The sequence below is a fragment of the Macaca mulatta genome, chromosome 20 (assembly GCF_049350105.2).
Source record: "Macaca mulatta isolate MMU2019108-1 chromosome 20, T2T-MMU8v2.0, whole genome shotgun sequence".
NCBI lineage: Eukaryota > Metazoa > Chordata > Mammalia > Primates > Cercopithecidae > Macaca > Macaca mulatta.
Window position 1 is genome coordinate 28,919,367 of NC_133425.1, and position 15,346 is coordinate 28,934,712.

Consider the following 15,346-nt stretch of genomic DNA (forward strand, 5'->3'; position numbering starts at 1 on the left):
GCCCATGCCTGTAATCCCAGGGCCCAGAGCGGAAGGATCTCTTGAGCCCAGGAGGCAGAGGTTGCAGTGAGCCGAGATCACAATACCGCATTCCAGCCTGGGCGACAGAGCAAGACCTTGTCTCAAAAAAACAGAAAAGTGCTGTTTCCTAAGCTAATGCATGTTATAAGCACAGAAGTGTTTTTCATGAACAATAAGCTTTCCCTTTCCCCACCAAGTCATGGTCTCAGAAAGAGACCACTTTTAATGCTTTTAACTTTTCCTAGTCTCAATTCTACTGGTGGGTTCACATTCCTAAAAAGTGTGCTAATTCCGTTATTCCTTTTATTATTATTATTATTATTACTACATGGAGATACTATAATTTTGTTTCTCCATGTATCCATTTTGCCCGGCATATTCATAGGTGAGTGTCTGACCCACTGGCCCTGCTCCAGCCCCATTCCACATTGCAGGGCAGTTCAATCCCTCTCTTCAGGTCCTTTGTAAGGAACTAAAGTTGCTTTTGTAACTTTATTTATGTAGCTATGTATGGGTTTTTTGTTGTTGTCGTTTTGTTTTTTTTGAGACAGGGTCTCATTCTTTCTCCCAGGCTAGAGTGCAGTGGCCTGATCTCAGCTTACTGCAACCTTGGGCTCAAGTGATCCTCCCACCTCAGCCTCCGAGTAGCTGGAACTACAGGGGTGTGCCACCGCACCTGATTACTTTTTTTTTTTTTTTTTTGAGACGGAGTCTCGCTCTGTCGCCCAGGCTGGAGTGCCGTGGCATAAGCTCTGCTCACTGCAAGCTCCGCCTCCCGGGTTCACGCCATTCTCCTGCTTCAGACTTGTAGCTGGGACTACAAGCGCCCGCCACCACGCCCAGCTAATTTTTTGTATTTTTAGTAGAGACGGGGTTTCACCATGTTCGCCAGGATGGTCTCAAACTTCTGACCTCCTGATCCACCTGCCTTGAAAGTGCTGGGATTACAGGCGTGAGCCACCGCGCCAGGCCCTCACCTGGTTACTTTTTATATTTATTGTAGAGACATTGTTTCGCTATGTTGCCCAGGCTGGGATCAAGCTCCTGAGTTCAAGCACCTTGGCCTCTCAAAGTGCTGGGATTATAGGCATGAGCCACTTCACCTGACCTATTTATTTATTTTTAAAGAGATGAGCAGCCTCGAACTCCTGGGCCCAAGCAATCCTCCGACCTCAGCCTTCCGAGTAGTTGGGACTACAGGTGTGCACCATCATGCCCAGCTAATTTTAAATTTTTTTTGTAGAGACAGGGATCTCATTATGTTGCCCAGGCTGGTCTTGAACTCCTGGGCTCAAGCAATCCTCCTTGCCTTGGCCTCCAAAAGTACTGAGATTACAGGCATGAGCCACAGCTTCTGGCCTAAATTCTTATCACTTTGTGACATGAAGATAGTGGCTTTCCTTTATCTCTCTTCTGCTCATTTCCGTTACCTGTACATTTACTTTTATGTTGTTAAATGTAGATAATATTGGCATTCTCTCGTTCACATTGCTTAGAGCTGCGTTGCCTAATATAGAAGCCACTGGCCACAGGAGGCTACTTTAACTTAATTAAAACATAATGAGATTTAAAACCCAGTTCCCTCAGTCGCAACTAGCTAGTTACATTTCAAGTGCTCAGAAACCACATGTGGCTAGTAGCTATCAAATTGAATAACATAGATAAAGGATATTTCTATCACCTCAGATAGATCAGTGTTGTCTGGTCCAGAGTTTGAGTCTAAAATAGAAACCTATTAATTTTCTTTCTTTTTAAGATTATGGGGCTGGATGTGGTGCCTCATGTCTGTAATCCCAGCACTTTGAGAGTCCAAGGCAGGAGGATCTCTTGAGGTCAGGAGTTCGAGACCAGCCTGGGCAACATAGCAAGGCCCTCTCTGTATAGAAAAAAAGTAGCCAGGCATGGTGGCACATGCCTGTACTTCCAGCTACTCAGGAGGCTAAGACGGGACAATCACTTCAGCCCAGAAGTTCAAGACTGCAGTGAGCTATGATGACGCCACTGCACTGCAGCCTGGGTGACCAAGGGAAATCATGTCTCTTTAAAAAAAAAAAAAAGCGGCCGGGCACGGTGGCTCAAGCCTGTAATCCCAGCACTTTGGGAGGCCGAGGCGGGTGGATCACGAGGTCAGGAGATCGAGACTATCCTGGCTAACATGGTGAAACCCCGTCTCTACTAAAAATACAAAAAACTAGCCGGGCGTGGTGGTGGGCGCCTGTAGTCTCAGCTACTTGGGAGGCTGAGGCGGGAGAATGGCGTGAACCCGGGAGGCGGAGCTTGCAGTGAGCCGAGATCACGCCACTGCACTCCAGCCTGGGAGACACAGCGAGACTCCGTCTCAAAAAAAAAAAAATAAAAAATAAAAAAAAAGCCGGGTGCGGCGACTCACGTCTGTAATACCAGCGCTTTGGGAGGCCGAGGCAGGTGGATTACCTGAGGTCAGGAGTTCGAGACCAGCCTGGCCAACATGGCGAAACCCTGTCTCTACTAAAAATACAAAAATTAGCCAGGCATGGTGGCGCGTGCCTGCCATCCCAGCTACTAGGGGGACTGAGGCAGGAGTATCACTTGAACCCGGGAGGCGGAGGTTGCAGTGAGCCAAGATCGTGCCACTGTACTCCAGCCAGGGTGACAGAGCAAGATGCCACCTCAAAAAAAAGAAAAAAAAAGAAAGAAAGACAGAAAGAGAGAGAGAGAGAAAGAAAGAAAGAAAGAAAGAAAGAAAGAAAGAAAGAAAGAAAGAAAGAAAAAGAAAGAAAGAAAAAAAGCATTATGTTAATATTGTTCAGTGCACAGACAAAAATTTACTATAATACATCTTTTAGGCCGGGCGCGGTGGCTCAAGCCTGTAATCCCAGCACTTTGGGAGGCCGAGACGGGCGGATCACGAGGTCAGGAGTTCGAGACCATCCTGGCTAACACGGTGAAACCCCGTCTCTACTAAAAAATACAAAAAACTAGCCGGGCGAGGTGGTGGGCGCCTGTAGTCCCAGCTACTCGGGAGGCTGAGGCAGGAGAATGGCATGAACCCGGGAGGCGGAGCTTGCAGTGAGCTGAGATCCGGCCACTGCACTCCACCCTGGGCGACATAGCGAGACTCCGTCTCAAAAAAAAAAAAAAAAAAAAAAAAAATACATCTTTTAATTTTACCTAGAGTTTCAAATTGCTTCTCTAATTCCTTGCTCCAGTGTGACCTACCTCCTCCCCTCCCACTCCCTGTTGCTACATGGCTACATCTTGGGACCAGCGATTATTTCTCTCTTGGGTGGGATCTCCTATTTCCTATCGTCTGCACCCTTCTCTTTTGCGGTTTACCCCCTTAATTTTGCAGGAGCACATTTTCAAGTCACATCCACAGAAAGTGAGCCCCCTAATAAAAAGGTGAACTTTTTTTTTTTTTTTCTTTGAGACAGGGTCTCTCTCTGTCACCCAGGCTGGGGTGTGGTGGGGCAAACTTGGCTCACCGCAACCTCTGCCTCCTGGGTTCAAGCGATCCTCCTGCCTCAGCCCTCCTAGTAACTGGGATTAATAGGCATGTGCCACCATGCCCAGCTAATTTTTGTATTTTTAGTAGAGACAGAGTTTCGCCATGTTGGCCAGGCTGGTCTCGAAATCCTGACCTCAGGTGATCCTCACCCTTCGGCCTCCCAAAGTGCTGGGATTACAGGCATGAGCCACCGTGCCCAAAGTAATCTTGCACCTAAATAAGTCTTTAGTTTATTCTCACACTTGATATGAAAGTCGAGCCCTCAAGTTGGAAAGCTCTACTCCAGTACCACAAGCCCCGGCCAGTCTTTTGTTGGCTTACTCTTAAGTATGATGGGACTTGAAAGAAATACCAACTTTTTTTTTTTTTTTTTTTTGAGACAGGTTTTCACTCCTTCACCCAGGCTGGAATACAGTGGCGAGATCACAGCTCACTACAGCCTCAACTCAACTTCCTGGGCACAGGTAATCCTCCCAGTGCGCACCACTAGGCCTGGCTAATTTTTGTAGAGACGGGGGTCTCCCTATGTTGCCCAGGCTGGTCTGGAACTCCTGAGTGCAAGAGATTCCAACCACCTCGGCCTCCCAAACTGCTGGGATTACAGGCATGAGCCATCGTGCCTGGAAGAAATATCAACAACATTCAAAGAAACCTTGCAACATGAAAGGAAAGCACCAAGATAAACCATCCCCAACGTCCATTCTGCCTCCTTCTTTCCTAAAAGTACCCCGATTTGTTCAGGTGCCCACCCCCATACACACCCTGAGCACTGACCCCTTCCTTCTTCAGCTCCAACAAAGTCTGACCAACCTAAAGTAACCACTCCCCTTTTGCCCACCATGCATCAGGAAAGGGTACATGCCCCAATTCTAGCCACTGAGATAAAAGGAAGGGAGGCTTCTTAGAAAGACTCCTTCCTTTTAATTAAAAGAGAACCCAGCGGCAGTGACTTCTGCCTCCCACCAGCCATGATTAAGGATACATCCTCTAACTCTGAAAGGAACAGGCCCCGGGACGGAAACATTGCAGGATTGCAGAGGAGGAGGTGGAGGAAGAGCACGGGATCCCAAGACACGGCAAATGTCTGATCAACGGGCCCTGAACCCCAGCCACCCCCTTCTGTGAGCTTCCTATAAGTCGGATGGTTAGTTATTTGTAACCAAATGCATCCTAAGTACATTTAAAAAAAAAAAAAAAGAAGGCCGGGCGCGGTGGCTCAAGCCTGTAATCCCAGCACTTTGGGAGGCCGAGACGGGCGGATCACGAGGTCAGGAGATCGAGACCATCCTGGCTACCACCGTGAAACCCCGTCTCTACTAAAAATACAAAAAACTAGCCGGGCGAGGTGGCGGGCGCCTGTAGTCCCAGCTACTCCGGAGGCTGAGGCAGGAGAATGGCGTAAACCCGGGAGGCGGAGCTTGCAGTGAGCTGAGATCCGGCCACTGCACTCCAGCCCGGGCTACAGAGCAAGACTCCGACTCAAAAAAAAAAAAAAAAAAAAAAAAAAAGAAAAAAAAAAAAGAAAAGTAATCCTGGAGGAAACAATTTATGTAAAGAAAAAGAAAAAAAATCTGGTATTCTTAGAGACATTTGAGAAAATGCTGCTTCAGGCCGGGAACGAGGCTTACCCCTGTAATCCCAGCACTTTGGGAGGCCAAAGCGGGAGGATCGCTTGAGACCAGGAGTTTGAGACCAGTCCTGGCAACATAGTGAGATCCTGTCTCTACAAAAAATTTAAAAATTAGCTGGGTGGGGCTGGGCACGGTAGCTCATGCCTGTAATCCCAGCACTTTGGGAAGCCGAGGCCGGTGGATCACCTGAGATCAGGAGTTCGAGACCAGCCTGGCCAACATGGTGAAACCTCATCTCTACTAAAAATACAAAAATTATCCGGGTGTGGTGGCGCGTGCCTGTAATCCCAGATACTCGGGAGGCTGAGGCAGGAGAATCGCTTGAACCCGGGAGGCAGAGGTTGCAGTGAGCCGAGATTGCGCCACTGCACTCCAGTCTGGGTCACAAAGTAAGACTCCATCTCAAAAGAAAAAAAAAAAGATGAGCTGGACGGGAGCCAGCCGGACCCCAGCGAGTGCACGCTAGACCACGGCTCCAAGCTCTTTTTCCGGCGCCTCTGACCTGGGCCACCTTTCCCCACCCCAACCGAAGCCCCTAATAGATGAAGCTGCTGCCTCCAAAAAAAAAAAAAAAAACAAATTAGCTGGGCAAATTAGCTGGGCAGGGCGTGGTAGCATGTGCCTGTAATTTCAGCTGCTCTGGAGGCTGAGGTGGGAGGATCTCTTGAGCCTGGGAATTTGAGGCTGCAATGAGCTGTGCTCATGCCACCGCACTCTGGCCTGGGTGACAGAGCAAGACCCATATCAAAAAAAAAAAAAAAAAAAAAAAAGGGCCGGGCGTGGTGGCTCACGCCTGTAATCCCAGCACTTTGGGAGGCCAAGGCAGGCGGATCACAAGGTCAGGAGATCGAGACCATCCTGGTTGACACGGTGAAACCCCGTTTCTACTAAAAATACAAAAAATTGGGCCGGGTACGGTGGCTCATGCCTGTAATACCAACACTTTGGGAGGCTGAGGCGGGTGGTTCGCCTGAGGACAGGAGTTTGAGACCAGACTGACAAACAAGGTGAAACCCCGTCTCTACTAAAAATACAAAAAAAAAAAAAAAATTTAGCCGGGTGTGGTGGCAGGCACCTTAGTTCCAGCTACTCTGGGGGCTGAGGCAGGAGGATCTCTTGAACCCAGGAGGAGGAGGTTGCAGTGAGCCAAGATCATACCACTGCACTCCAGCCTGGGCAATAGAGCGAAACTCCATCTCAAATAAATAAATAGAGCAAAGACTGAATTCTTAGAAATTAAAGTCATGATACTAAATTACAAAAAGCATTAGAATAAAGGAGCTGGGCACAGTAGCTCACTCCTGTAATCCCTGCAGTTTGGGAGGCCAAGGAGAATGGCTTGAGGCCAGAAGTTCAAGACCAGCCTGGGTAATATAGCAAGACCTCATCTGTACAAACACAGAAAGTGTTGGAATAAAAAGTTAATAAATTATCCCAGAAAACTGCCAGGCGTGGTGGCTCACGCCTGTAATCCTAGCACTTTGGGAGACCAAGGCAGGCAGATCACCTGAGGTCAGGAGTTTGAGATCAGCCTGGCCAACATAGCGAAACCCCATCTACTAAAAATACAAAAATTAGCCTGGTATGGTGGCAGGCGCCTGTAATCCCAGCTACTTGGGTGGCTGAGACAGGAAAGTCGCTTCAACCTGGGAGGTGGAGGTTGCTGTGAGCCAAGATCCTGCCATTGCACTCCACCCTGGGTGACAGAGTGAGACTCCGTCTCAAGAATAAAAAATTTAAAAAATAAAGCTGGGCGCAGTGGCTCATGCCTGTAATCCCAGCACTTTGGGAGGCCAAGGCAGGTGGATCACGAGGTCAGGAGTTCGAGACAGGAGGCTGAGGAAGGAGAATAGCTTGAACCCAGGAGGCAGAGGTTGCAATGAGCCGAGCTCGCTCCACTGCACTCCAGCCTGGGACAGAGTGAGATTCTGTATCAAAAAAAAAAAAAAAAAAAAAAAAAAAAAAAAAAAAAAAAGAAGAGATGTGTCTGCAAAAAGCAAATAAATAAATAAACAAAAGAAGAGACATGTTCAAGTGAAGTGGTGGTAGTTAGGGAGGCAGCTCTGCTTCTCTCATCGTTCAGGGACCAAGGTCCCTTCCTCATCACTGTTCTGCCATCCAGTAGGGCACCATTTGTCACCTGCACGTTTGAATCTGTTGTGGGGATCTCCAGCCAGCAGGAAGGGAGAGTATGGAGCTGGCCTACTTCCTAAGGCGGAAGACCAGAAGTCACACACATCACCTCCTCACATTCTATTGGTGGAAACTTAGTCACATGACCACGGCTTTGTTAGTCCGTGGGATTCTCCATTAACATTTCATGGCTGACTCCCTCTCTTCCCTCAAGTCTCCCCTCAGATGTCCCCTTCTCAGAGACATCAGCCTGTAGAAAGGAGCACTTCCTTCCCCCACTTTCCCGCGTGATGTTTCTCCATGATGCCTGCTTCCTACATATGCAGAGTCTGTGTCACCCCAGAGAAGGCTACCTCCAAGAGGACAAGTGACTGGCCCTTGATTTCATTCATTGTCACAATCCTATGCCAGACACATGGTTGGTGTTCAACAAATATTTGTGGGAATTAAGGAACAATTTAATAATGCTGTGAGATGCATACTCTATGCCCATTTTTCTTTACTTTTACTTTTTAATATTTTTTAAATCTAAAGAGACAGGATCTTCCTATGTTCCCCAGCATGGCCTCAAACTCCTCCCGCCTCTGCCTCCTGAGTAGCTGGGATTACCGGACTGTGCCACCATGCCTGGCTCTTCTTTTTCTTTTACTATGCCCATTTTAAAGGTGAGGAAAACTGAGACTCAGAAATGTTCCCAAGGGTACACAGTGAGGGGTGGCTGCCTTCAGGCTGGTCTGTCTGGCTCCAGCGCCCAAGCCGTTCCTCAGGAGTGGTGTGTTGCCCATCAGCCATTATATCCATGACATCAACTGGCATGAAATATGTTCTTATATGAAAATTAGTTTCAGAAGTGAGTGTCAGGAAATATCGACCTTCTCTGAGGAACTACTGTGTTTCTTCCTTTTTGACTACAAGTACTTATTGGTGGAAACTTAGTCACATGACCACAGCTTTGTTAGTCTGTGGGCTTCCCCCTGAACACTGCATGGCTGACTCCCTCTTCCCTCAAGTCTCCCCTCTGATGTCCCCTAAACCGGGTCCTGCTTGGAGTGTTCTGGGAAGCCCAAGGAGGTCAGTATGGCTGGAGCAGAGTGCATGAAAAGCGAGGTCAGAGAGGAAAGGCGGCCATAGGGCATGCTTTCGGTCATTATTAGCACTTTCGCTCTGAGTCAATGTGTAGAGTTTAGAGAGATTCAACTTTGTTTTGTTCTGTTTTCTTTTTTCTTTTTTTTTTTTTTTTTTGAGACGGAGTCTCGCTCTGTCACCCAGGCTGGAGTACAGTGGCCGGATCTCAGCTCACTGCAAGCTCCGTCTCCCAGGTTTATGCCATTCTCCTGCCTCAGCCTCCCGAGTAGCTGGGACTACAGGCGCCCGCCACCTCGCCCGGCTAGGTTTCTTGTATTTTTTTTAGTAGAGACGGGGTTTCACCGTGTTAGCCAGGATGGTCTCGATCTCCCGACCTCGTGATCCGCCCGTCTCGGCCTCCCAAAGTGCTGGGATTACAGGCTTGAGCCACCGCGCCCGGCCTGTTCTGTTTTCTAGAGACAGAGTTTCGCTCTGTGGCCCAGACTGGAGTGCACTGGTGCAATTATGGCTCACTGCAGCCTCAACTTCTGGGCTCAAGCGACCCTCCCACCTCAGCCTCCCGAGTAGTAGCAGGGACCACAGGTGTGTGCCACCATGCCCAGCTTTTTTTTTTTTTTTTTTTTTTTTTTTTTTTTTTTAAATACAGAGTCTCGCTTTGTCACCAGGCTGGAGTGCAGTGTCACGATCTCAGCTCACTGCAACCTCTGCCTCCCTGGTTCAAGTGATTCTCCTGCCTCAGCCTCCCAAGTAGCTGAGACTACAGGCACATGCCACGACACCCAGCTAATTTTTGTACTTTTAGTAGAGATGGGGTTTCACCATGTTGGCCAGGATTGTCTCAATCTCTTGACCTCGTGATCTGCCTGCCTCAGCCTCCCAAAGTGCTGGGATTAGAGGCATAAGCCACCGCGCCCTGCCACTAATTTTTGTATTTTTTGTAGAGACAGGGTCTTGCTATGTTGCCCAGGTTGGTCTCAAACTCCTAGGCTCAAGTGATCACCAGGGTTTCTTGACAGATTGGATTTGGGGATGTGTGAGAGAGGACTGAGGACAACACCAAGGTTTTTGGCCACACCAACTGTAAGCGTAGAATTGTTGTATTCTGATATGGGAAGGCCGCAGGAGGAGCAGGTATGGGGGAGAAGATAAAGAGTTCGTTTTGGGGCCAGGCGCGGTGGCTCACATCTGTAATCCCACCACTTTGGGAGGCAGAGGCGGGCAGATTGCTCAAGCTCAGGAGTTTGAGACCAGTCTGGCCAACACGGTGAAACCCTGTCTCTACTAAAAATACAAAAAAGTGGCCGGGCGCGGTGGCTCAAGCCTGTAATCCCAGCACTTTGGGAGGCCGAGACGGGCGGATCACGAGGTCAGAAGATCGAGACCATCCTGGTTAACATGGTGAAACCTCGTCTCTACTAAAAAAATACAAAAAACTAGCCGGGCGAGGTGGCGGGCGCCTGTAGTCCCAGCTACTCGGGAGGCTGAGGCGGGAGAATGGCGTAAACCCGGGAGGCGGAGCTTGCAGTGAGCTGAGATCTGGCCACTGCACTCCAGCCTGGGCGACAGAGCGAGACTCTGTCCCCAAAAAAAAAAAAAAAAAAATACAAAAAAGTAGCTGGGCATGGTGGCACGCACCTGTAATCCCAGCTACTCGAGAGGCTGAGGCAGGAGAATCACTTGAACCTGGGAGGCAGAGGTTGCAGTAAGCCAAGATCTGGCCACTGCATTCCGAACTGGGCAACAGAGCAAGATTATGTCTCAAAAAAAAAAAAAAAAAGTTCATGTTGGGACATGTTAAGTTTGTGTTGCCTGTCAGAAACCCAAGAGGAAGTTTCAAGTGAGCAGTTCTGAAGCTCACAGAAGAGGTCTGCAGTGAAGATGAAAACTTGGGGGACATAAACATTTGGATGATATTTAAAGCCAGGGGTCTGTGTGAACTCAACTTAAGAGTGAGTGTCAGCAGGCACTGTGGCTTTTACCTGTAACCCTGACACTTTTGGAGGCTGAGGTGGGAGGACCACTTGAGTCCAAGAGTTTGAGACCAGCCTGTGCAACACAGCAACACAGTGAGTCCCTATCTCTACTTAAAATTTTTTTAAAAATTAGCCAGGCACGGGGGGACGTGCCTGTGGTCCCAGCTACTCGGGAGGCTGAACTGGGAGGATTGCTTGAGCCCAGGAGTTTGAGTTTGTAGTGACATAGGATTACGCTACTGCAATTCAACCTGGGCGACAGAATAAGACCCTATCTTAAAATTTTAAAAAATGGGTGTGTGTCAATTAGGAGAAGAGGACCAACAAGAAGTGGGTGCCACTGGCTAGGTGCAGTGGCTCAAGCCTATAATCCCAGCACTTTGGGAGGCCGAGGCGGGCGGATCACGAGGTCAGGAGATCGAGACCATCCTGGCTAACACAGTGAAACCCCATCTCTACTAAAAATACAAAAAAATAGCCTGGTGTGGTGGCGGGTGCCTGTAGTCCCAGCTACTTGGGAGGCTGAGGCAGGAGAATGGCGTGAACCCAGGAGGCGGAGTTTGCAGTGAACTGAGATCTCGCCACTGCACTCTAGCCTGGGCAACAGAGCAAAACTCTGTCTCAAAAAAAAAAAGGAGTGAGTGCCACTTCACTTACAGAGAGGGTAGTGACAGCTCAGAGAGACTCCATGTCTTGCCCAAGGTCACACAGCTGGTAAGGGGTAGGATCAGAATTCACAACGAGGTCCTAGTTCAGATCTTTTTGCACTCCATTAGAGTAATCCATATAGACTTCTGTTGATCTAAGTCGACCAGTGGCTATAACTGGAAATAGTTAGAGACTTAAGGAGTGTTCACTCAGCCCTCAAGCGTTGAGAGAGAGTCTCGCTCTGTCACCAAGGCTGGAGTGCAGTGGCACGATCTCGGCTCACTGCAACCTCTGTCTCCTGGTTTCAAGGGATTCTCCTGCCTCAGCCTCCTGAGTAGCTGGGACTAAAGGTGCCCACCGCCACACCCAGGTAGGTAATTTCTGTATTTTTAGTAGAGATGGGGTTTCACCATGTTGACCACACTGGTCTTGAACTCCTAACCTCAAGTGATCCGCCCGCCTCAGCCTCCCAAATTGCTAGGATTACAGATGTGAGCTACTGTATACCCAGCCAGCAGCTGGGCTTTTGAGAAGATCTGGAGAATCAACAGTCCACAATTCTTGATTCTCAGTGTGGGCCTGGAGGTTGCATGGGATTGCAGCACATTGAGTCTGGGCAGATGTGTGCACCCAGCAAAGTCAGAGGTGGTAGCAGCCATTACAGGTTTCCAGAGCTGGGGCCCTGGCCACCTAAGTATTGGCCATTACAGACAAAACATTAGATCTGCCCCAGCCCTTGAACAACTGATAGGACGCTCAGTATCACACCTCAATCGGCCTCCCTCCATTGGAGGACTGACTCCATTCCTCAATGGATAGGTGCCATGGACTGTCTCTGTCCCAGCTCTAAAGTAAAGGTAATGGTGCTGCCCTCTCCAGGACACTCTTAAAGTTAAACAAGAAAATAGTGAAATTACCCAGCTCACGACAAAGCTTGTCAGAGTTTACTGTTTTTCTTTTCCCGTCTCAGGCTTTAAGAACTCAGCAAAGGCTGGGAGCGTGGCTCACACCTGTAATCCCAGCACTTTGGGAGGCCAAGGTGGGCGGATTACCTGAGGTCAGGAGTTTGAGACCAGCCTTGCCAACTTGGCAAAACCCTGTCTCTACTAAAAATACAAAAATTAGCTGGGCGTGGTGGTAGGCACCTATAATCCCAGCTACTAGGGAGGCTGAGGCAGGAGAATCGTTTGAACCGGGGAGGCGGAGGTTGCAGCGAGCCAAGATCATGCCACTGTACTCTCCAGCCTGGGTGACAGGGCGAGATTCAGTCAAAAAAAAAAAAAAAGAAAAGAAAGAGGAAAGGAAGAGAGAGAAAGAGAAAGAAAGAAGAAAAAGGAAAAGAACAGAACTAAGCAAAGATCCCTCAGAAGGGACCTCCGGGGTTCCCTCCACCCTCGTATCTGTTCAGTTCCATTTCCATTCAGTTAGACGTGTCCCACCTAGGAAGTAGTTTCAGACAGGGTTCCTCAGAGCCTTGGGGTTCAGAGTGATGTTTTGGGGTTTGTGGCTCTGGGCTGGTCATCATCTACCCTCACTCCCAGACCTATTCTTAGCCCTACCCTCTGCCCTGGAGGTTCCCCCACCCTCTGTTTTTTGTTTTGTTTTGAGATGGAGTCACGCTCTGTCACCCAGGCTGGAGTGCAGTGGCAGGATCTTAGCTCACTGCAACCTCCGCCTCCCCAGTTCAAGCAATTCTTCTGCCTCAGCCTTTCAAATAGCTGGGATTACAGGCGCCCGCCACCATGCCTAACTAATTTTTTGTATTTTTAAATAGAGACGGGGTTTTAGGCCGGGCGCGGTGGCTCAATCTGTAATCTTTGGGAGGCCGAGACGGGCGGATCACGAGGTCAGGAGATCGAGACCATCCTGGCGAACACCGTGAAACCCCGTCTCTACTAAAAAATACAAAAAACTAGCCGGGCGAGGTGGCGGGCGCCTGTAGTCCTAGCTACTCGGGAGGCTGAGGCAGGAGAATGGCGTAAACCTGGGAGGCGGAGCCTGCAGTGAGCTGAGATCCGGCCACTGCACTCCAGCCCGGGCTACAGAGCGAGACTCCGTCTCAAAAAAAAAAAAAAATAGAGACGGGGTTTTGCCATGTTGGCCAGGCTCGTCTCGAACTCCCCGCCTGGGCCTCCCAAAGTGCAGGGATTACAAGGGTGAGCCACCGTGCTGGCCTGGATTTCACCTGAGTTTAGCTAAAAGGAGGACTGGCTGGAGCTGCAACGGGGAGGATAGTCGGGACATTTCTATTCTGCTCCCTTCCTGCTGTGCCTCACGTCTCTGGCAGTGGCTTCATCTCCCCACCCACATCAGAGCACCTGTCAGGTGGTCCCTTCTGCTACATCCCCAGGTTTTAATGAGTTTCAGTAACAGTTTCTTCCTGTTACCCCATCAGTCCTAGAAACAGTAACAGGCTCCCACAGTTGCTAGTCTCTTAGGGCTTCAGCGTTCCTTGTAGCCTCCTTTAACCATACCCATTTCTCCATAAGGAGTCCCTATATTAAAGCCTCTAGAACTGCGTGTTCCAATAGATAACCACTAGCCACATGTGGATACTTAAATTAGAGCTAGATGTGGTAGCTCACATCTGTAATCTCAGCTACTCAGGAGCTGAGGCAGGAGGATTTCCTTTTTTTTTTTTTTTTTTTTTTTTGAGACAGAGGCTTGCTCTGTTGTCAGGCTGGAGTGCAATGAAGCAATCTCGGCCCACTGCAACCTCTGACTCCCTGGTGCAAGCGATTTTCCTGCCTCAGCCTCCCAAGTAGCTGGGATTACAGGCACGTACCACCATGCCCAGCTAATTTTGGTATTTTTAGTAGAGATGGGGTTTCACCACGTTGGCCAGGATGGTGTCCATCTCCTGACCTCGTTATCCGCCCGCCTCTGCCTCCCAAAGTGCTGGGATTACAGGCCTGGGCCACTGCGCTTGGCCTCTTTTTTTTTTTTTTGGAGACAGAGTCTCACTCTGTCACCAGGCTGGAGTTCAGTGGCGCCATCTTGGCTCACCGCAACCTCCAACTCCCCTAGTTTTTTTTTTTTTTTTTTTTGAGACGGAATGTCGCTCAGTCGCCTAGGCTGGAGTGTAGTGGCGCGATCTCGGCTCACTGCAAGCTCGGCCTTCTGGGTTCACGCCATTCTCCTGCCTCAGTCTCCCGAGTAGCTGGGACTACAGGCACCCACCGCCACGCCCGGCTAATTTTTTGCATTTTTAGTAGAGACGGGGTTTCACCGTGTTAGCCAGGATGGTCTCGATCTCCTGACCTTGTGATCTGCCCGCCTCAGCCTCCCAAAGTGCTGGGATTACAGGTGTGAGCCACCGCGCCCGGCCCTGACTACCCTAGTTTAAGCGATTCTCCTGCCTCAGCCTCCTGAGTAGCTGGGATTACAGGCACGCATCACCGTGCCCAGCTAATTTTTGTATTTTTAGTGGAGACGGGGTTTCACCATGTTGGCCAGGATGGTCTCGATCTCCTGACCTCGTGATTCGCCCGCCCTGGCCTCCCAAAGTGCTGGGATTACAGGCGTGAGCCACCATGCTTGGCCTTTTTTTTTTTTTTTTTTAAGAGTAAGAGTAGACTTTATTTTATTTTATTTATTATTTATTTTATTTATTTATTTTGAGACGGAGTCTCTCTCTATGGCCCAACCACTGCCTCCCATGTTCAAGCAATTCTCCTGCCTCAGCCTCCTGAGTAGCTGGGACTACAAGTGCATGCCACCACACCCAGCTAATTTTTTATTTTTAGTAGAGACAGGATTTCATCATGTTGACCAGGCTGATCTCGAACTTCAGGTGATCCACCCACCTCGACCTCCCAAAGTGCTGGGATTACAGACGTGAGCCACTGCATCCGGCCTTATTTATTTATTTTTGAGACAGGATCTCACTCTGTTGCCCAGGCTAGAGAGTAGTGGTGCAATCTCGGCTCACTGCAACCTCCACCTCCTAGGTTCAAGCAATTCTTCTGCCTCAGCCTCCTGAGTAGCTGGGATTACAGGCACCTGCCACCATGTCCGGCTAATTTTTTGTATTTTTAGTAGAGATGGGGTTTACCATGTTGACCAGGCTGGTCTTGATCTCCTGACCTTGTGATCCACCTGCCTCAGCCTCTCAAAGTGCTGGGATTATAGGCGTGAGCCACCGCGCCTGGCCTCTTTTTTTTTTTAAGAGTAAGAGTAGACTTTGTCAGGCTCAGTGGCTCACGCCTGTAACCCCAGCACTTTGGGAGGGCGAGGGGGGTGGAGCATTTGAGGTCAGGAGTTCAAGACCAGCCTGGCCAACATGGTGAAACCCCATCTCTACTAAAAATACAAAAATGAGATAGGTGTGGTGGTACATGCCTGTAATCCCTGCTACTTGGGAGGCT

General features: G+C 49.3%; 1 protein-coding gene and 1 long non-coding RNA gene across 2 annotated transcripts in view; one reads left to right on the forward strand and one right to left on the reverse strand.

Moving 5' to 3' along the window:
* The window catches only part of ZNF48 (zinc finger protein 48), a 242,055-nt gene that overhangs the window by 157,540 nt on the left and 69,169 nt on the right, over positions 1-15,346 (forward strand). The gene's annotated exons all lie outside the window — the stretch shown is intronic.
* Positions 10,861-12,332, reverse strand: LOC144337980 (uncharacterized). Its single transcript, XR_013411686.1, has 2 exons — positions 12,150-12,332; positions 10,861-11,277 (listed from the first exon to the last, which is right to left on the reverse strand). It is a non-coding gene; the product is annotated as an uncharacterized LOC144337980 (long non-coding RNA).